We start from the raw sequence: 23,333 nt of genomic DNA on the forward strand, positions 1-23,333 counted from the left end.
GCCACACGCAGCCAGGATTTAGCCAGGTGGCGAAATCCATGCAAGAAATGAGACATTTTTCACATTCACGCCACATGCTCTCCCATGGAATCGAGTGAGGGGCTTATAAATAGCACCCCAAGACTCTAATTTTTGACCCTTGAACTCAAAACGACACCCGAACTCTCTCAAATTTTCGAGGGATTCTTGGAGAGAAAAATCAAGAGTTTGTTCGATCAAGAGGAGGAAGAAGAGGAGAGTGGTTTGAGCTAGAGGCTGAGAAAGAAGGGGAGGTGCTGTCAGATCAGCGGTGTGGTGGAGATCAACCCAATCAAGTTCTGCTAAAAATTGTGAGTTTCGGTTGATTGTTGTTGGGATGATGCATTAGCTCTCTAGCTCTTGCATCAGACCTTGCTTGTTGCATGTAGATCATGTTAGATTGCATGTAGACAAGCTAAGCGTTTAAGTTGACTTGCATTCATTCTTGGGGAAGAAGCACATGAAGTCTTTGGGTATATTTTAAATTGGCTGCAAGGGTGAAAGACTCTTTGCATGCATAATTTGGAGAGTTGGTGATGCAAGCGCCGGATGTCTCGCGGTACGGACAGGAACAACGTTCTCAAGCCGTTCAAGTTAGGAGCAACTTCTCTCGGACAAGGAGCGGTGAATCGGCTTTAGGGTGAAAACAAACGATGGAAACAGAAGATGGTGGAAAACAAACAAGCGGATTGAAAGTTCGAACTATGGTCACGATAGGGTCGAGCGGATACGGTACAGACGGTGGACTTACGGAATGGCTAGCGAATCGATGAACGGTTTGGCTAGAGGAGATGAAGACGATGATGGATCGAACAACAACACGTGAGGAATGGCTCGCCCCACGATACAGTCAGACTAGCGATGGCGAACCTAGTTCGAGGTCGGCTAGGGTTCTTTCAGTAGAACAATCCCGGATTGGTTCTAAGGAAAGGAGTGAGACAAGAGTCAAAGAATCTCTCTTTGGAAATGTTTTTATTTCATTCAAGTCTGAGGTTACAAGAAAATAAGAGGGGTTTAAATAGAGCTAGGTTTAGGAGAGACTAGGGACACGCGGACTCGCAATGGTCTGCACACGTCGCCCTTGACGTGTTCTCTTTGAAATAGAACACGTCGCTCTCCTAAGTGATTCAAACACAACCACACACGTCACTCTACTTAATGTTACAAAGGAGAAAGTTCTAGAGTTTGTTCAAAACGCAAAGCATAAGTAAAACTAAAAGACATGTCTTCGGCTTTGGCGCGGAAATTTCTTTGGCTTCGAACCTTTGCGCTAAAGCTCCTCGCCTCGTTAAAACCTCCTCCGGTAAACCTCGTGGGACAAACCCGGAGTGAGGAAAAAGAATATGATTCCTTGCCCTAACGACTTGGTTGCCTTCATTCTTGGGTAAGGATGAAGGCCGAGCGAATGGTCTCTTCTTGAACTTCTTCGGTCGGGTTGCAGTCTTGGACAAATGCTTGGACACATAGGTTGATCCTCTGCCTGGTGGACTTGGAAGAGCTTTTAGACCTCGTCGTAGCTCCCAGAGAGATTTATGGTACATTGGCCGGCCGTTGTCCCGTGTGCGGTGCAAGCGTCTCGGTTGCGTCCGGTGCGTCTTGGTCAGGTTTTGGTCCCGTGCTCACATCAGTTGGGATCAGTTTGATCGGTGGAAAAATTTGCAAGAATTTTTCTTACTCAAAAATTTGGACATGGGGGTGTCATGCATGTTAGAATATTTTTGCATGCATAATTTGAGAAGTTTAAACCCTAGTAGACTCGATGAAAGATCGGTCTATGGGAGGATTTATTTTTTAAAGAAGTCATGCGAGAATCTCCGTGGTGGAAAGAGTCGCTTGCATGTCGAAAATTGAAGGGTTTAACCTAAGTAGACTTGATGGAAAAATCAGTCTATGGGAGGGTTATTTTTAAAGAAGTCATGCAAGATCTCCGGGGTGGAAAGAGCCGCATGCATGTTGAAAATAATAAGAAAAGGGATCTGCAACTTGAGAAGAAATATTGGTAGAATTTTATTGCATTTTTCCTGCATAAAAATCGAATTTAAGGGCTTGCGTGCATGAGTAGGAATTCTTAAGTCTGCATGATTGCCTCCTTGCGTCTTGAATTATGTGATGTTTGATTGTATTCTAGCTTGATTTTCGTTACATGTGTTGCTTGATTATCTTGCATGAATTTTTTGGGTTTGTAGAGTACTTATATCTTTGTGTTGTTAGACTTAGATTTATAGTACTTAATCTAGCCAGCTCGCGATTTGTGGATCCGAGCTAGGTCTAGCGATCGATAGCCCGATCCCACAAAGTGAGTGATGGTCCAAGCGAGTTAGCCTTAGCGGTCCCGCAGGATGGACGTCTCGGTGCTAGCTAGCTACTAGACCGAGCTGCTGCATGACGATGCAGCCAAGTGGAAAACCGGTTGGTTACCTTTGTGGTTTCAACGCGGAGAGTGGGTGATCGGATGGGACAGACTATCGCAGGGCCCTAGTTTGCGGTATGTTTGTGTGAGTTAAGGCATGGCAGATTGTGGGAAGTCTAGTGTGGTCAAAGTTATCTTGACGCACATCTAGCATTCTCTACCTTATTGGTTTTGTGGTTAATGTGGCGTGAAGGCCAAGATTGAATAAGTGTCTAGGAAGTCAAGTTGTTTTGTGTTTGCTTGATTGTTTCTAGCTTATTCTTATGTGTTGCCTGCTGCTTGATTACGCTTCCGCATTGCATGTGTTTGTTTGCCTGTTGTAGCGGGGTAGATGGGTGGGGAGAAAGCATGTTAGAGGGTTACCCAACTCACTGAGTAATCTTAGATTACTCATCCTTTTCAAAATTGTTTTTGTCTTGCAAGAAAGACTAAGTGAGTTAGAGTTGGGGCAGCTAAGAAACCGGATAGGATGTTTTCCCGCTGTTTTGCAAAATTCTATGCCTTTAACATGTTTTCTTTGAAATGCAACCACCTGTTTTACTTGGTCTTTTTTTAAACGCAACAATGTACTAAGTATTAATAAAAAGTTATTTTTGTATATTCGGACAAGTGGAAATCGTACATGGCCTAGTCCGGGCCAGCACAACGCAGCGTGCGTCCTGATAACAGGATTTTCACCCAAGGTATCAATTCCCTATGCAATTGTAGTACAAAGGGTTATCTATCCAAATGGTTGTGATGTTAGCAGATAAAATATGATCAAAACCGTGCAAGTCAGGCCAATCAATAGAATGGGTTTTTGACTATCAACCTAAAGTAAACCAAAAAGGTAAATAAAGCAAGAACCACATGACCTAAACACACGAAGCAAGCATTTGGGTGTCGGATTTAGTGGGCAATCAGATGAAAAAAGAAATCAAGAACACAAAGATGAACAACTCGAGGGTATACATGAGGCTGGTGATCGAGTACCAGTTCGGGTAACAGGTCGAGTTATAAATAAAAGCTTAAACAATCAAGTACGAAAGCCCCTAAGGATGGGGTAATCGACTCATAAGTTCTCCTGATCAATTTGGGATGTCTCACATGCCTCAATCAAAGTATTCCCTAGACAATGAATCTCTAAACCTTGCAAAAACACTCTTGTGATAGAAACAATCAACCTTAATCACTCCCCTACCCAACTCTCGTTGGAGAAACATGACTAAGCAGGCATTAAAATCCGATTCATTATTGTCAATAAACTTCTTACACATTTAATCTCTTAGGCTAAGTGAGTTAATCTCTAGCATTGGTTGGTTCAAGCATTTCAACAAGCATCTCTCGATGGCAAAACACCATAGATCTAATCTCAACCTCTCGGTCTGTAACTAGCATTAAGCATACCAATCTAGAAAGGAATTTCATGAAAACAATCAAGCTAAGACACCCTAATCGATCAAGAACAACTACTCGCCTATCCCATCCTTAGAAACTTTAATTCACTACTCACAACTCATAGCAAACGATACAAAAACACAAACGAATGAATATTGCATTGAATTGAAAGTAAAACTGAAGTAATAGAAAGTATAGAATCACAAATGAAAAAGTACTTAAAAGAAGTAGAAAATAAAATCCTAACAAAGCTGAAAATGTAAATCGCTCTCTTTTCTCTCAGAATCTCTCGCTCTCTGGGTGATAGACTCCTGGTTAGGAATCTGCTCCCAATAACACACTCGCAAGGTCTTGAAGATGAACGGTCGGAATGATGATGATCAATGGGTCGAAGATGCAAAGACAAGATCGACGAAGAAGGTGAAAGGGTGGATTTGCAGCGGATCGAAGAAGATGAAAGGGATAAAATGATGCAGCGGATGAAAAGGGGATCAAAATGAACTTCTAAGAGAGATGAAAATCTCTTAGACTTCAGGCTCGAATTCAACTTAGATATGACACACTAAGAAGAAAATAAGTTGAGAAGATATTACACACTTCTCAGATCAAACAAGTAGAAAGAGGTTTTTGATTAAAATGTTGGATAAGAAATGAAAGAGAGATACATTGTCTTTTTATAGGAGAAGGGGGGGACGAAGGAGAGAAGAGAAAACCCTAGACAGCTTTGAAAGAGCTTTAACAAAGTCAAGCTAATTCAAAAATGTCTAGGAAATGACAAAACATTAAATACATTGTTTTGAATGAGAAAGAGATAGGAAATGGGCCAAGGCTTTTGTAATAAACTTTGGACCACGACTTGGACTGGTAAAGGGGATATAAAGATGTTACTTAGGCCTTGTTAAAAACCTTGTCAAGAAAACTGATAACTCTCTAATTTACATGTTTTTAGCATCCTTTTTTGTCCATATTTTGTATTGTTCATACCTCTAACTTAGCATTTTTAGGTCATTAACTGTAGAAATTCACTTTTAGACCATTTAGGGTGTTGCATTTTTGCATTTGCATGTTTTGGATGAAAACAGGTGCTGAAGAGCCTAAAATGGGGAAAAACAAGGACAAACCCGAGCATGTACCCGAAGGAGCCATCGAGCTGGAAGAACAAGTCTGAATCCCAACACAATTGAGGAAGATCCAAGAACAAGAAGAAAACCCAAAGATCTACCCGAGGTGTAACCCGATCTCGTCCTCGTGTACCTCGTCGAGTAGACCATCGGGCAGGTCTGGTAAACTAGGTCAAAGGGGTTTCCATATATAAACCTGATAGACTCCTAGGTGAGGAATCTGCTCCCAAGAACACACTTGCAAGGTTTGAAAGATGATTCGGACGGATTGATGATGATCAAGGGACAAAGATGCAATGGATCGATCGAATGGAAGGTGAAGGGGTGGTTTATGCAGCGGATCGAAGATGAGTGAATGATGAAATGATGCAGCGGATGAAAAGGGGGATTGAAATGAACTTCCAAGAGAGATGAAAATCTCTTAGACTCCAGGCTCGAATTCAACTTAGATATGACACACTAAGAAGAAAACAAGTTGAGAAGATATTACACACTTCTCAGATCAAACAAGTAAAAGAAAGGTTTTTGATTAAAATGTTTGATGAGAAATAAAAGAGAGATACAAGGAGTTTAAATAGAAAAAGGGGGACGAAGGAGAAGAGTCTAGAAGGAGAAGATGTCGAGCTCATGCAAGAGGCCACACTCATGCAAGCTCATGCACAAAGTCTTGGAAATTACAAAAGCAATAAATGCAAAGAGATAGAAAGAAAATGGGCCAAGGCTTTGTAATGGGCCTTGCACCACGACTTGGGCTGGCAAAGGGAGCTTGAAAATGTTACTTAGGCCTCATTAAAAACCTTGTCAAGAAAACCCAATGGGACAAAACTTGACCAAGGGAAAAAGAGCACCAAAGCAACACTTTACCCTTTACCGAGCACCTTGAACTGTGAGCAACGTCCAAGTGGTTTGAGTCATGTCTTCTAGCTTCTTGTACAGCTCCTTGAGTAGTCCAGTAATGGCTTGGTTGAACCTCTTAGATCTTGATCTTGTTAATGGACCGTTCGGAACATACAAGGCTTCCTGCAGAACTCCTTCTTCCATCGGCAGTACGTCTTCCTCTTCTGGCAGAACGCCTTTTTCTTTTGGCAGAACGTCTTCCTCTTCTGGCAGAACGTCTTCCTCTGGTTCAAGCTGCTCCTCAGGTTTGTACGGTTTGGTTGAGCTGGCCATGGTCTCATCATCCTCTCCCACTTGAAAAGGATTTGACCTCAAATCCGAATTATCTGCACAATAAGGAAGAAGATCAGAAACGTTGAAACTGCCACTAACTTTGTACTTACCTTGGAGGTCGAGTTGGTAGGCATTGTTGTTGATTCGTTTGAGCACGGTGAATGGTCCATCAATCCTTGGCATTAGTTTGGATGCTCGCTCCTCCGGGAAATGCTCCTTCCGAAGATGAACCCACACTTGATCACCCTCATTGAAGACGACCTCTCTAAGCCCTTTGTTGGCATATTCCTCATACAGCTTTGTTCGGGCCTCCAGATTCTCCTTAGCCTTTTTGTGAACTTGTTTAACTAAATCGGCCTTTTTCTTGCGATCAAGACTTGTTCTCCCACTCAAAGGTAAAGGCATTAGATCCAAAGGAGAAGTGGGGTCGAACCCATAAACAATTTCAAATGGAGAAAACTTAGTCGCAGAATGCATAGAATGATTATAAGCAAATTCTACGTGCGGCAAGCAATCCTCCCAAGTCTTAAGGTTCTTTTTGATAAGCACACGCAACAAAGTAGACAAAGTTTGATTCACAACTTCAGTTTGCCCATCAGTTTGCGGATGACATGTAGTAGAGAAAAGCAATCTAGTTCCTAACTTAGACCACAAAGTTTTCCAAAAATAACTAAGGAACTTAGTATCACGGTCAGAAACTATGGTCTTAGGTATGCCATGCAAACGAACAACTTCCCTAAAGAACAAGCTAGCAACATGAGATGCATCATCAGTTTTATGACAAGGAATGAAATGTGCCATTTTTGAAAAGCGATCAACCACCACAAAAATAGAATCCTTACCAGCCCTCGTCCTAGGCAATCCAACCACAAAATCCATAGATATATCAGTCCAAGGATGCAAAGGAATAGGTAAAGGGGTATACAAACCGTGGGATTGAACCTTAGCCTTAGCTTGTTTACAAGTCGCACATCGTTCACATAGGCGTTCAACATCTCTTTTCATATGCGGCCAGTGGAAATGTTCTTGCATCACCTTATAAGTCTTAGCAACTCCAAAGTGACCCATTAGACCACCTCCATGTGCCTTAGAAACAATTCTCTCAAAGAAGAGTGAGGCACACAAAGTCTATTTTCAAAGAACAAGTAACCCTAATGCCGATAATACTTTCCAAAAGCAAAATTCTCACAAGATTGAAATATTTTGCTAAAATCAGAATCATCAGCATACAAGTCTTTTATTTGCTCAAAACCTAGCAATCTTGCATCCAAAGAAGTAAGCAAAACATACCTCCGAGATAATGCGTCGGCAACGACATTATGCTTACCTTTTTTGTACTTGATCACATATGGGAAAGTTTCTATGAATTCGACCCACCGCACATGACGTTTGTTGAGCTTTTGTTGACCCTTGAGGTGCTTAAGAGACTCGTGGTCAGTATGAATGACAAACTTCTTCGGCCAGAGATAGTGTTGCCACGTTTGTAGGGCTCGGACCAAAGCATAAAGCTCTTTGTCGTAGGTCGGATAATTGAGTGTAGCTCCTCCAAGTTTCTCACTGAAGAAAGCTATGGGCTTATGATCCTGCATCAAAACAGCTCCAATACCTATCCTTGAGGCATCACACTCAATCACAAAAGTTTTCATAAAATTTGGAAGAATTAAAACAGGGGAATTAGTAAGCTTCTCTTTCAAAGCCTGGAAGGCATTTTCTTGTGCAGCTTCCCATTTGAAACCAACGTCCTTCTTGATGACCTCCGTAAGCGGTGCGGCAATGGTGCTAAAATCCATGACAAACCGTCGGTAGAATCCTGCTAAGCCGTGAAAGCTCCTCACCTCACTCACATTTGTAAGACTTGGCCAATCTTTGATTGCCTTGACTTTCTCCTCATCAACCTTGATTCCATCTGCACTTACAACAAAGCCTAGGAAAACAAGATTATCTGTGCAGAAGGTGCACTTCTTATAGTTTACATAAAGCCTTTCCTTGCAAAGCAATTCTAAAACGAGTTTAAGATGCATGACATGATCATCTAAATTTTTGCAGTAAACCAAAATGTCATCAAAATAAACCACAACAAAATCACCAATATGCTTCCTAAGGACATGATTCATCAATCTCATGAAAGTGCTAGCCGCATTAGTTAACCCAAACGGCATGACTAACCATTCATATAACCCTTGTTTGGTTTTAAAAGCCGTTTTCCACTCATCACCTTCTTTCATACGGATTTGATGATATCCACTTTTAAGATCAATTTTAGAAAAGATGCTAGAACCATGCAATTCATCAAGCATATCATCTAGTCTAGGGATAGGATGGCGATACTTAACCGTTATATTGTTGATGGCTCGGCAGTCCACGCACATTCGCCAACTCCCATCTTTCTTTGGTACGAGCAAAACTGGAACGGCACATGGACTCATGCTCTCTCGAATATGTCCTTTGTCCATCAGCTCGTTCACTTGTCTTTCAAGCTCTTTTGATTCGGTTGGGTTGGTGCGATAAGCTGGTCGGTTCGGTAAAGCGGCTCACGGCACAAAGTCGAGTTGATGCTCGATCCCTCGAATTAGTGGAAGACCAATGGGATTATCTTCCGGAAACACATCATTATATTCTTGCAAAACCAACTCAACTTTACTCAGTAGCACCGGTTCGGGGTTAGTAGAACAAGCAAGTGTCTCTTTATAAACAAAAAGTAAACTATTGTGACTTACCTTACTCTTACCCTTGTTATCGGTTGGTTCAGTTTGTTTGGCGGTTCGCTATTTCATGCTAAGCTGATCAAGATAGACCTCATGTGGCGTCATTGGAATGAGAGTCGTCTTGCGGCCATTGTGTTCAAAGGTGTGTCGGTTGGTGAAGCCATCATGGTGAACTTGTCGGTCTGATTGCCATGGACGTCCAAGAAGGATGTGGCTAGCGTCCATCGGAAGTATGTCACACATGATCTCGTCCTGATACTTACCAATTGATAGAGGCACCTTGACTTGCTCCTTGACAGACATCTCACCTTTTTTGTTCAGCCATTGAAGCGCATAGGGTTTTGGATGTTTGAGCACTTCTAAGCCAAGCTTTTCCACCATAGTCCTGCTTGCAACATTAGTACAACTACCACCATCGATAATTAAACTACATACCTTATCCTTGACTAAACATCGTGTGTGGAACAAGTTTTCTCTTTGCGCTTGCTCCTCTGATTTGGTTAGAACACTCAACGATCTCCTAGCAACCAGCAGCTCTCCTTTAGCTGGGGCTACCCTCTTCCGCAGAGTCGTTTTCTGAACGCTCTTCTTCAGACTCAACCTCGCCATTTTCTTTAAGAACCATGATCCTTTTGTTGACACATTTGCTTGCGTAATGTCCAAGTCCTTGACACTGAAAGCAACGAATATCCCTTGTCCTCTTGATCACTTCCTTACCCTTACCTTTCGGGTATGACTCCATCGGTTTCGGCTTGACGAATGGCTTGTAGTCCTTCTGGTAGCCGGGCTTGTCCTCCTTTTGGTAACTTGACTTTCCTGAGCTGTAGCTGGTCTTGGCGGTGCTGAAGCTAGATCGAGAGTTCTTCCTTTTGATTTGCTGTTCAAACAAGACTGCCTTGTGAAGCATCTCCTCGATTTCCACATAGTGTTGGCTCTCTAGACGGTCTTGGATTTCGCGGTTAAGACCTCCCATGAATCGCGACATCATAGCTTCTCCATCCTCATGAATATCGGCTCTAAGCTTTAAGGTTTCCATTTCCTTGAAGTATTCTTCAACTGACCTGCTTCCTTGAACCAAATTCCTCAAACGCTGATGAAGATCACGATGATAGTAACTCGGCACAAACCTCCTACGCATGACGGTCTTCAACTGGTTCCATGTCTCGATCGGTATGTCTCCGGTACGTCTGCGGCTGGTAACAAGCTGATCCCACCAACTTAGAGCATAGTCGTAGAACTCAGTAGCAGCAAGTTTAACTTTGTTGACCTCAGTGACCTCTTGACAAACAAAGACTAATTCGATTTTCTGCTCCCACTCCAAGTAGGTATCCGGGTTGCTGGTTCCGTGGAAGGCAGGGATCTTGCACTTGAGGCCTCCTAAAGGATCTCTTGGGACTGGACGTTCACGTTGACGCCTCTGCTGACTGCTGTGTGAAGAACTGTGACTGTAGTACTCCCTAGTCTCGTCGTTAGGTCTTGGTTCCTCCTGGTTCTGCCTTTGACGCTGATTTGCTTCCGGGTTGGGTTGATTCAAATGTAGAGCGCCAAGTCTTGCATCAAGCATGGTTGTCATAGCTGCAGTGACTGACTTAAGGATCTTCCTTTCCAAGCTAGAAGTTGATGACTCTTCCTCCTCCGACGTCACCATGGTACCTGCAAAGAAAACAAAGATCCACCAGTAAATTGTTCCAAAAACACGTAAATGAAAACGGATCAGGGAAAATTATGAAAACGAATCCAAAAATTCTCAAATCAATTTTCAAAAATACTAGACTCGTTCCTGGTTCTAAAACAGTTGATTTCGTAATTTTTGAACGAGTAAAACATTTTATAAAACTCTTGTAAGATGAATCGACAGATCTGAAAAACACAAAAAGTGACGATTGGAATTTCAAAACCTGGTTGCAGAGTGGTTGATCTGATACCACATGATAGACTCCTAGGTGGGGAATCTGCTCCCAAGAACACACTCGCAAGGTTTGAAAGATGATTCGGACGGATTGATGATGATCAAGGGACAAAGATGCAATGGATCGATGATGTTCATATATTTTACCTTGTTTTCCCTTAGTATATTCACATCTTTTGCATCTTTTGCTATCCATTTTAACCATTATTGCATAGCTTTAGGACAAATCATGCTTTAGAGTTTAGTTGCATTGCATTTGCATCTTTTCATGCATAAACAGGTGATTTTGGAGCTTAAGGAGTATGGAAGCACTGGAGGAGAAATGTGAAGCAATCATGAGGAGGAAACAAGGGAGTTAAGGCTGAAACAACAAGGTCCGGAGTCCAACTCGACCGCACACTCGACCAAACACTCGACCATGTGCTGAGGAGGACTCGACCGAGTGGAGATTGCACGTGAGAAGCCAGCTCGACCAGCCAGCTCGACCAGCTTATTTTGTTGGTTCTATAACTTTCAAGATATTGAGAATTTGAGTTTGATCCTTTCATCAATATTGAAGATCTTTGTTTAATCTTTCTAATAATGCAAGTTTCAATATTTTCTGGGTTTTTGACTTTGTTCATCATGTATTTTTGTGAGTAGTTTGCTTAGGATCTTGAGGATGGGTTAGGATGGATTGATCTTGTGGTTTGTGTGATTTGGTCAAGCTTGATTGTTGTAGATCTCTTCTAGGCTAGATGTTCTTAATGCTGATCTTGAACTGAGAGGTTAGGATCTGATTTCAAGCTTCTTAGCATCACACCAATGTTTAAGAAGCATAGATAAGGCTAGATCTAGAGCTTACCATTAGGCTTGCTAAGAGATTAGAGGTCTTGTTTGGTTTGAGATGTATTGCTTAATGCCTGCTTGTGTAGATTCTTTACTGTGTGAGAACAAGTCTAGAATTGCATAGGTTTGATTTTTTCTTGACCATGAGAGTGGGAGAAACTTGTCTTAGATTTATATGTCTAGAGGTTAGCTCAAAGTTTGCTTGAGATTTGTTGACCAAGTTAGATAACCACAATGATTAGTTCATCCCATGAATCCATCCTCAGGACCTTCTTTGTTTATTGATTTTAAAGTCTTAATCCTGTTGCTTGCTTGTTGATTGATTTGTATTTGCATTGCTCTGTTTTTTTGTGTTGCTCTGTTTTATGGATTTAGCCAACTCGACCTCTCACTCGACCTACACTCGGTCGAGTGCTTGCTCGAGTTCATCCCCAGAACTCTTGTTTATGATTTGTGATTGTCCTGTTTCATTCCTGTTTCATTCCAGTTGCATTCATTTAGTTTTCAGTTCATTGATTGTTTTGCATTAGTTCATTAGTAGTAGTTTCTATTTCTGTTCTTGCTTCATTACTGTTACAATCATTCAGTTTCATTTGCATTTAGTTCTTGGTTCTTGTAGTTTATTTTCTGCATTTAACATTTTCATCTTAGGATTGTTAGTGACAAGCAATCTTTACATTTGTCTTAACTTAGATTCATATGCATATCTTAATTGTTCACAAACACTCATTTAGGATTGATACCTCTTGTACTGCAATAGCATAAGGGGAATTGAAACACCCATCCATCATTCCATTCATATCACCATTGCTTACATTCATCATCATTCACCACCACACAAATACTCTTGTTTCAATCGATCAAATGGAAGGTGAAGGGGTGGTTTATGCAGCGGATCGAAGATGAGTGAATGATGAAATGATGCAGCGGATGAAAAGGGGGATTGAAGTGAACTTCCAAGAGAGATGAAAATATCTTAGACTTCAGGCTCGAATTCAACTTAGATATGACACACTAAGAAGAAAACAAGTTGAGAAGATATTACTCACTTCTCAGATCAAACAAGTAAAAGAATTGTGCCTCCAACTGTAGCAAACAACAACTTTGAGATCAAAAGTGGACTGATCTCCATGATTCAAGCCAACAAGTTTCATGGGCTGCCAATGGAGGATCCACTTGATCACCATGATGAGTTTGATAGAATCTGTGGTCTAACCCTTGATGAGTGAAGATGGTTTCAAGTTGAGGCTCTTTCCCTTCTCACTTGGAGACAAGGCACACCTTTGGGAGAAGACTCTTCCTACTGGAGCAATTACCACATGGGATGCTTGCAAGAAGGCTTTCTTAGCCAAATTCTTCTCCAATGCTAGGACAGCTAGATTGAGGAATGAAATTTCTGGGTTTGCTCAAAGGAACAATGAGACCTTTTGTGAGGCATGGGAGAGGTTCAAGGGATATTAGACTCAATGTCCTCATCATGGTTTCAGCAATGAGTCAGTCTTGAGTACCTTGTATAGAGGAGTGCTTCCAAAGATAAGGATGTTGCTTGACACAGCTTTTAATGGCAACTTCCTCAACAAGAATGTGGAAGAAGGCTGGGAATTAGTTGAGAATCTTGCTCAGTCAGATGGCAACTATAATGAGGACTATGATAGGACCATAAGGAGCTCCTCAACTGATCAAGAGGACAAGTATAAGAAGGACTTGAAGATGGTCAATGAGAAACTTGACAAGATTCTTCTTAGCCAGTCCAAGTCCATTCATTTCATTGGTGAAGAAGAAGCTCAAGTTCAAGAGGGGGAGACTGAGTTTGCTGAGTTGTGCTACATGCAGAATCAAGGAGGATTCAAAGGCTACAACCAAGGGGGTTTCAAGAACAACAATATCTATTATAGGAGTACCAATGTGGCTAATCCTCAAGACCAAGTCTATCCACCTCAACAGCCTCAACAGTAACAAACCTACATCCCCAAACAACAACATCAAGTGTTCCAGCCTCAGTTGTGTCCCCCACCAGGGTTTCAGACTAACCAAGGCCAATAACAAGAGTTAAGAGCTATGATGCAACAATTGTTGATTGGGCAAACACAAGGTAAGATTGAGGAAGCCAAGCAGTTTGCTGAGTTGAACCAAAGGTTAACATCACAGTACAATGATCTGAATATGAAGTTTGAGGGTCTTAATTCAAGAGTGAAGTATATGGAGGGTAACATAGCATCTACTTCAGCTCAAAAACCCAACCAACTCCCTGGAAAAGCTGTTCAAAATCCAAGGGAGTTCACAGCCAAAGCCATTCAATTTCAAGAGGAAGAAGTCACTGAGGACAGTGAAGTCCAAGTTTAGGGGAATTCATTAGTTACTGAAGCCCCAAGTGACATCTGTGCAAAGCAACAGGAGCTCGCAGGAGAACTCGACCAGGAACTCGAGCAGCCACTCGACCGAGTGCATGCTCGAGTGGTCGATAGAGCTGGGGACTCCAAAGCTGTCAAGCCTGCTAAGTACATTCCTCCTGCTTCCAAGCCTCCACTACCATTCCCTGGGCGTTTCAAAGCACAGAGGATCAAGGAGTTAAGGGAAATCATTGAGAAAAGGAGATGTTGGCTAAGCAACAAGAGGAAGAAAGGGTTTTGAAGGAAGAAGCTTTGGTTGAGAAAAAGGAAGAAGTGATGGCTATTCAAGAGATCATCATTGCTTACCAAGAAGAGGAGAGAGGACCTGCTTTGGAACAGTATGAACAATATCCTCTCTATAGAGATTTTTTGCTTGACTTGTCAAAGAAGAAGGCTCAAGCTCAAGATGAGAAGGATCTTGAGAACCTTGGAGGAGTGATCATCCCACTTAAGCTTAAGGAGCCAGGGCCATTCTATCTGCCTTGCACAATCAGTTACCTCCACTACAATCAATGCCTTTGTGATTTGGGAGCTTCAACAAGTGTGATGCCATACTCCATAGCTCAAAAGCTTGGGAGAACTGATTTTAAATCCACTAACCTCCATGTGTGCCTAGCTGATGGGACAAATAGAGAGGTAGTTGGAAGGTTGGAGAATGTCCCACTTAAGATAGGGAAGGCAAGGGTTCACACTGATTTTGTGGTCATAGAGATGGACAAGGAGCATGAAGATCCAATCTTATTAGGGAGGCCATTCTTAGCCACTGTTGGAGCAGTCATTAATGTCAAGGAAGGTCTTGTGACCTTGAACATTGCTGAGGATGTAGTTATGAAGTTCAACATCTACAATCCAACCAACCTTCCAACCATTGATGATCAGCCTTTTACTATCAAGGACAAAGGTGGTCAAGGAGGCTTAAGTGATAAGGCAACCCCAAAGGCTGAGCTCCCACTTCAAGAGGATTCTGTTGAGAAGCTTAAGAGGTCAGTTCAAGAGCTGTCTAGTATGGTTGAGGATCTCCAAGTCAAGCTGAACAAGAGGTCTTTGAGGAAAGCAAGACCTAGGCTCAAAATCAAGAAGAAGTATGGTTTGTGTGCTAAGGGTGAGGTGATCAAGGATCAACTTCACAGTGACCAAGAGGTTCCAGGGAGGATTTCATCACCTCCTTGGTATCTATACCAAAGTTAAGAAAGAAACCAAAGTCAAGCTTAGTGACTTTAAACAAGCTCACTAGGGAGGAAGTCCCTAAGGTATCCTTTGTAAATATGGTTTAAATTCTTAGTAGTTTTGATGTGTTTTCTTTTATGTTTTTGTTGGGACAGGCTTTAAGTGAGAATGTAGTTGGTTAAGAAGAGATGTGGACTTGGAGAAGAAGACTCGCAGGCCCACTCGATCAGGCCACGAGAGGTACTCGGCCGAGCTGGATACTAATTGAGGCCCATTCGATTCCCATTCTTCTAGAATGATCGAGTGGAGGGAAGAACAAGGAGAAAAATTTTGAAATTTCAAATTTGGTCAAGGAGCTCGAGCACGTGCTGGTCGACTGTGGGGTCGAGTGACAGCCAAAAGCAAGTCAAAGATTCCCAATTCAAATTTGAATGGTATGGACGCTCCACCCTTGTCTCCTTGTCCCCTTGGCTTCTTTAAATAGCCCTTGCACGATCCTATGCCGCTCACATTCTCTCATTTGCTCAAAACATTTAAATTCAAGCTTTAAAATCTCTCTCAAAGTTCATCTCTTGCTTAAGCTTTATTCTTTCAAGTTTTTGGGTCACTAACCTATTAACTTTGAGCTTTGAGTCTATTCCCTTCAGTTTCTTTTGAAAATGTCTTCCAAGATGACCAAGAAGTCTCACCGAACCGCTGCAAGCTCCATGGAACGTCGTGATGCTGACCTTGAATCAAGAGGTGAAGCTGGGAGAGTCACTCGACGGACCACTCGATCGACCACTTGACCGAGTGCCGGGTCGAGCATTCGGTCGAGCCAGATGCCGTATCCAAGGAGAGAGTCAGTTGAGGAAGATCCTGAGAGGACTGAGAGTGAGGAGGAAAGAGAGCCTACTCTCAATGAGTTTATGAGGAGACACAAGGCCAAAGGGAAGAGGCCAGCTGTTGAAGTTGAGCAAGAAGAGAGTGAAAGTGAAAGTGAGGAAGAGAGTGAAGAAGAAGAATTGATGGATGATGGAGAAGCTGAGTCTTGTGGGCTGTCAAAGAGGCAGATTTATGATGCTTTCATGAGGATGGAGTTCTTGGGAACTAGATATCCTCACAAGGAGACCATGGAGAAGCTTGCCATTGATGAGGATGTGGAATATCTTTTTGAGAAGAGCAATCTCACCAAGTTCATGGGGCTTTGCATGGAGGGCTACAAGGAGGAAAGCTGTGAGTTCCTAGCCACTGTCAAGCTGCACACATATGCAAGGAAGAGTGCTGAATCTGGAGCTGGTCACATCTCTTTCACTATCAAAGGGAAGAAGCATGAGCTGTCAATGAAAGAGATAGCAAATGTGTTTGGTTTTGAGGTTGGGAGCAATAGGAGTTTGATGGTTCCAAGAGATGAGTTGTATGCTGTGTGGGAAACCATTGGAGATAACAAGTACTACTCATCCTCCAACTCCAAAAGCTCAAGGATAAGGAGCCCAGTCCTAAGGTACTACCACAAGGCTCTTGCCAATACCTTCTTTGCAAGGAAGGAAACTGGGAACATCAATGAGGGAGAGCTAAAGATGATTGACTTGGCTCTTAATGGAGTGATCTTTCAAGCAAGGAATGGTACCATCATCCTTGGGAGCACAGTGGAGACTGACCTAGGAATGGTGCTCATTGACCACATGATCCAATTGAGAAGTTGGGTAGGAAAGTTGGAGAACAAAGGGTCAAGAGGAGCACTTACCATTGGAGGCATCATCACTCCAATCCTTCAAGCTGCTAGAGTTCCACTTAGAGGAGAGAGGGTCTCACCAAGATGGATTGACTCAAGCTACCTCACTTCTACTCTCATCCTAGCCAAGGAGAAGCATCAAGGGAACCACATATTCAACTTTGAGCTTCCAACACTTGGGAAAAAGCAATTCATATAGCCTAACCAAGAACTCACCACCATTCAAGAAGGGGCCAACATTGACTTTTGGCCAGCTGAGGAGCATTGGTTTGATGGAGTGGTTCAACATAGAGTTGAGGAAGCTGGGAATGCACAAGTAGCTGATGGAGAGGAGCAGTTCTACTTTGAAGATTATGAGCCCAACCCAAGAGATAGTAGAGGAGTGAGGGAGAATGCCAAGAGATTAACTCTTTTGCAAAAGTGGGGCAAGTGGCATGGAAAGAGGTTTGACAAGCTGAAGAAGAAGGTGACCAACATGGCCAAGTCTATCAAAGGCTTAAAAAAGGGGATTGCTGAGCTGAAGAGTGGAAACTCATCTCCTAGCCATTCAAGCCCTTTGAGGAGAAGTAGCTCAACTAGAGCACTTTCAAGGGTTGCAAATCCTGTGGAACCAGCTAGGGCTTTAATGTATGAGCCAAATCAGAGGAAGAGGAGCTCAAGTACCCGAGAACATCAATTTTCGAGGCACTTGACCGAGCACCTCCAATGCACTCGGCCGAGCACCTTCCCAGATCACCCTATGGCTTCCCACCTCCAGCTGCTTATCCAGGTTATCCATTATACCCTCCCATCCCACCTCAATACTACATGGATCCAGCTCTCTACCAGCAGTTTTGCCAGCAGCAAGGTCAACATTTTGACAACGCGGTCCAGCTCGACCCCCCCACTCGGACACGCACTCGACCGAGTCACGGTCGATCGCCGTCATCGAGCTGCCCCAAAGTCCTTCTCCAAGCCACCAGCCTGACACCAACTACTCCTATGACAGCATGCAGATGGATAAGGACAACTTCTTCCACAACCCCTAAGGTACCACCATCACCTTCACTTGTAAATATCATTGCATTTGATGTTGTGTTTTGTTTTGTTTTTAATCTTGAATCCTCAATCAAATTTCTTTCACACAGAGGACTGTGTGATTTAAGTTTGGGGGAGGGTTTGAGATAGCATTTGACATTGTGTTTTGTGTTCTTATTTCAAATTTTTATCATCATCATGTTAGCACTTGCATAAGCATCTAAGGCATAGAAAAACCATAAAAATTTGAAAATTTTTGAAAAAATCTTCATAAAAAAAGAGTGTTCATGTAGTTTGCATTGCATATTAGGATCTTGTTTAGCATGTTTCATGTAGAATTGTATAATATTTGCATTAGGGATCTATGATGAGTATTTCCTTGTTAGCTTGCTTAATTCACTAGACTAGGATCAATGCCCAAGTTAATAGTACTTTGATGCTAGTTGAGTAGTTAGAAGCATAAGATTGAACCAAGCATTGAATTCTTGCATTGCATTTGGTCTAAATTGAAGCATGTTGTGATTTGAAACCATTTTCTATTTATAAGAACCTAATATTGACTTTTAATTATCAATATGTGCATTGCTTTAAACTCATGGATACCATATACATATTTGGATCATCTTTCTCATTTTTACCACTCTTGTTGATCCAAGTAGCTGATTAAATCATTAAGATCAGTTCCCCTACCCCTAAACCAAACCTTCTTTCAAGCCTTGTTTATTCTTGAGTGTGTGAGGCCTATTTTTGGGATTGAGCTTGGTAGAAAGTGTTAGGTTTGAACTGACAAGAGTAAGACCTTGTGTAGTTCTAGTTTGCATTTTTCAAACTAGATAGGACTAGGTGGTTCACTTGTTGGGTTTGGGACTTGGCTATTATGAAAAGAAAAGAAAGAAAAGAGAAAGAAAAAGGGTAGAGTCTTTAATAGGAGATTGTATTTAAGCAAAGTCTAGTGAAAGGATGGGAAGAAAAGTGTTGTTTAAGATGGTTCTTGTTATGAAAAGAAAAGAAAGAAAAGAAAAGTTTAGCAAAATGCTTATATGTCTTAAGAATAAGAAGGAAAGAGAACCATAGCAAATAAGTAAGAATCCCCCATCCCACTAGAAAGATCAAATAAGAAAGCTTCTCCTAAGACTTGAAAACCAAAAGAGAAAAGGGTTAAAGAGAAAAGAAGAAGTAAAGGGTAGCACTAGGATTATTTGGGTTTAGATTGCTAGGATAAACACTTTGGGTGCCTTTGGGTAGACAAGGTTTTATTCTTGTATGTGTCTAGGTGTTCTTACCTTTAGCATTCTTCTAAAGCTCAATCCATTTTCATGAGAGAACCTTGATATTGACAAGCCCTACTCTAAAAAGAGACCATCATTGTCTCAAAACCCTTTATTACCAAGCCAAATGAGTTTAAGCATTGCATAGAATTCATTCATGTTCTTGTTTAATGAATGTTAAAGGAAATGGTTGATTTGAATGCATGTGGATATCTAAGGCTCAAATCAATAAAGGTTGTGATATGCTTGTCTAAAGTCTTTTATTCCAGCTCATTCAACTTGCATCATAGTATTAGTAACTTGGACATTGATTCTAGATGGTCTATTTGCAAGCTTTAGGAGCTGAGATCCCACTTTCAAACCTCACTTACCTTCTTATGCCTAGCTTATTTGCTTGAGGGCAAGCAAAGACTAAGTTTGGGAGTGTTGATGTTCATATATTTTACCTTGTTTTCCCTTAGTATATTCACATCTTTTGCATCTTTTGCTATCCATTTTAACCATTATTGCATAGCTTTAGGACAAATCATGCTTTAGAGTTTAGTTGCATTGCATTTGCATCTTTTCATGCATAAACAGGTGATTTTGGAGCTTAAGAGTATGGAAGCAATGGAGGAGAAATGTGAAGCAATCATGAGGAGGAAACAAGGGACTTAAGGCTGACACAACAAGGTCCGGAGTCCAACTCGACCGCACACTCGACCAGACACTCGACCGAGTGGAGATTGCACGAGAGAAGCCAGCTCGACCAGCCACTCGACCGAGCCGTTGACTACTTTGACTTTTTCTATTTTTAGGGCTTCCACTCCCCCACTATTTAAAGCCTTGTACCTGCAGCCACCAAAAGAGTCCAGCTTTTAGATATTGTCAAAACCTAGTTTTTACCTTTTTTAGCTTTATTCCTTTTGCATTTTTATTTTTTAAGATCTTGTACTTTCTTAAGAAAGAAGACTAGATTCTTGTATTTTGTTGGTTCTATAACTTTCAAGATATTGAGAATTTGAGTTTGATCCTTTCATCAATATTGAAGATCTTTGTTTAATCTTTCTAATAATGCAAGTTTCAATATTTTCTAGGTTTTTGACTTTGTTCATCATGTATTGTTGTGAGTAGTTTGCTTAGGATCTTGAGGATGGGTTAGGATGGATTGATCTTGTGGTTTGTGTGATTTGGTCAAGCTTTATTGTTGTAGATCTCTTCTAGGCTAGATGTTCTTAATGCTGATCTTGAACTGAGAGGTTAGGATCTGATTTCAAGCTTCTTAGCATCACACCAATGTTTAAGAAGCATAGATAAGGCTAGATCTAGAGCTTACCATTAGGCTTGCTAAGAGATTAGAGGTCTTGTTTGGTTTGAGATGTATTGCTTAATGCCTGCTTGTGTAGATTTTTTACTGTGTGAGAACAAGTCTAGAATTGCATAGGTTTGATTGTTTCTTGACCATGAGAGTGGGAGAAACTTGTCTTAGATTTATATGTCTAGAGGTTAGCTCAAAGTTTGCTTGAGATTTGTTGACCAAGTTAGATAACCACAATGATTAGTTCATCCCATGAATCCATCCTCAGGACCTTCTTTGTTTATTGATTTTAAAGTCTTAATCTTGTTGCTTGCTTGTTGATTGATTTGTATTTGCATTGCTCTGTTTTTTTTGTGTTGCTCTGTTTTCCGGATTTAGCCAACTCGACCAACACTCGGTCGAGTGCTTGCTCGAGTTCATCCCCAGAACTCTTGTTTATGATTTGTGATTGTCCTGTTTCATTCCTGTTTCATTCCAGTTGCATTCATTTAGTTTTCAGTTCATTGATTGTTTTGCATTAGTTCATTAGTAGTAGTTTCTATTTCTGTTCTTGCTTCATTACTGTTACCATCATTCAGTTTCATTTTCATTTAGTTCTTGGTTCTTGTAGTTTATTTTCTGCATTTAACATTTTCATCTTAGGATTGGTAGTGACAAGCAATCTTTACATTTGTCTTAACTTAGATTCATATGCATATCTTAATTGTTCACAAACACTCATTTAGGATTGATACCTCTTGTACTGCAATAGCATAAGGGGAATTGAAACACCCATCCATCATTCCATTCATATCACCATTGCTTACATTCATCATCATTCACCACCACATAAATACTCTTGTTTCAATCGATCAAATGGAAGGTGAAGGGGTGGTTTATGCAGCGGATCGAAGATGAGTGAATGATGAAATGATGCAGCGGACGAAAAGGGGGATTGAAGTGAACTTCCAAGAGAGATGAAAATATCTTAGACTTCAGGCTCGAATTCAACTTAGATATGACACACTAAGAAGAAAACAAGTTGAGAAGATATTACACACTTCTCAGATCAAACAAGTAAAAGAAAGGTTTTTGATTAAAATGTTTGATGAGAAATAAAAGAGAGATACAAGGAATTTAAATTGAAGAAGGGGGACGAAAGAGAAGAGTCTAGAAGGAGAAGAGGTCGAGCTCATGCAAGAGGCCACACTCATGCAAGCTCATGCACAAAGTCTTGGAAATTACAAAAGCAATAAATGCAAATTGATAGAAAGAAAATGGGCCAAGGCTTTGTAATGGGCCTTGGACCACGACTTGGGCTGGCAAAAGGGGCTTGAAAATGATGCTTAGGCCTCATTAAAAACCTTTTCAAGAAATCCCAATGGGACAAAACTTGACCAAGGGAAAAAGAGCACCAAAGCAACACTTTACCCTTTACCGAGCACCTTGAACTGTGAGCAACGTTCAAGTGGTTTGAGTCACGTCTTCTAGCTTCTTGTCCAGCTCCTTGAGTAGTCCAGTGATGGCTTGGTTGAACCTCTTAGATCTTGATCTTGTTAATGGACCGTTCGAAACATACAAGGGTTCCTGCTGAACGCCTTCTTCCTTCTGCAGAACGTCTTCCTCTTCTGGCAGAACGCCTTCTTCTTTTGGCAGAACGTCTTCCTCTTCTGGCAGAACGTCTTCCTCTGGTTCAAGCTGCTCCTCAGGTTCGTACGGTTTGGTTGAGCTGGCCATGGTCTCATCAAAACCCCTCCTCTCCTAGCTCGCAAACGAGCACACCATAGACCCTCAAACCAGAGAGCGAGAGCTTCTGTGAGAGAAGTGAGCGACTCAAACACTTTTCCTTTTGTTTTTACATTTTATTTCATAACTTTTATCGTTTTTCTGAGATTTCTATCATGTATTCTTTCTACTCTACTCTACCGTTTATTATAATGGAATTTTCATTCTTATTTGTTGTTTTGTTTCTTGTTATTATGGCCGAGTAGTGTAGTAAAGTTTCTAGGGATGGGATAGATGATTTTTTGTTCTTGATCGGTTAGGATGCCTTAGTTTGATTGTATATGTTTGATAGATTTCCTTCTAGGTTGGTGTTCTTAATGCTGTCAACAGACCGAGAGGTTGAGATTAGATCTATGGTGTTTTACCACCGAGAGGTGTAGATGAGATGCTTGAATCAACCAATGCTAGAGGTTCACTCGCTCTGAGTAAGAGATTAGATGAGTTAGGGTTTACTGACAATAATGAATCAGATCTTAATGCCTGCTTGGTCATGTTTCTCCAACGAGAGTTGGGTAGGGAAGTGATCAAGGTTGATTGTTGCTAGTGCGAGAGTGTGGTAACAAAGTTTTAGAGATTCATTGTCTAGGAAATATTTGCTTGAGGCATGTAAGGCATCTGTACTGGCCAGGATACTTAGGATTCTATTACCCAATCCTTAGAAGCTTTCGTATTTTAATTGTTTTCATTTTCATTCATCACTCGATCACTTACCCGATCAGGTACACGATAACCTGTATCGAGTAATACCTCGAGCTTTTCATATCTCATTTGCTTACTCGATCACCCCTCACGATTCTGTACTCGATTGCTTGCATCGAGTGCTTAGGTCGTGTGGTTTCTTTGTTTATATTCTTGTTTTTCATTTATTTTAGGATTGTTAGATCAAAACCCTATCTGCTTGGCTTGACTTTTAATGTTCTGATCATATCCTTCCTGCTAGCAATTAACAACCATTTGGATTGATAACCCTTTGTACTACAACTGCATAGGGAATTGATATCCTGGGTGAAAGCCTGTCTATCAATTTGGCGCCGTTGCCATTTGGTTGTGTTTCTTTTGCTACGTTTAGGATTTCAGGACTTGCTAGATCAAGTTCTTTTGTTTATATTGGTTCGGAAACTAACTTGTTTGCTTGTGCTCTTGTTTGTTTTGATTCTCAGGTACAACCCGAGCACCCA

At 41.4% G+C, this 23,333-nt stretch overlaps 1 non-coding gene and 1 pseudogene across 1 annotated transcript; both read right to left on the reverse strand.

The window, feature by feature from the left end:
- Positions 1–5,697: 5,697 nt before the first annotated feature.
- LOC147933162 (uncharacterized) lies at positions 5,698–10,449 on the reverse strand (annotated as a pseudogene).
- Positions 10,450–12,915: 2,466 nt separating this feature from the next.
- LOC147933163 (small nucleolar RNA R71) lies at positions 12,916–13,022 on the reverse strand. Its single transcript, XR_015576742.1, has one exon. It is a non-coding gene; the product is annotated as a small nucleolar RNA R71 (small nucleolar RNA).
- Between the last annotated feature and the right edge of the window lie 10,311 nt (positions 13,023–23,333).

The sequence above is a fragment of the Camelina sativa genome, chromosome 12, assembly GCF_030686135.1.
Source record: "Camelina sativa cultivar CO46 ecotype springtype chromosome 12, ASM3068613v1".
Classification (NCBI taxonomy): Eukaryota; Viridiplantae; Streptophyta; class Magnoliopsida; order Brassicales; family Brassicaceae; genus Camelina; species Camelina sativa.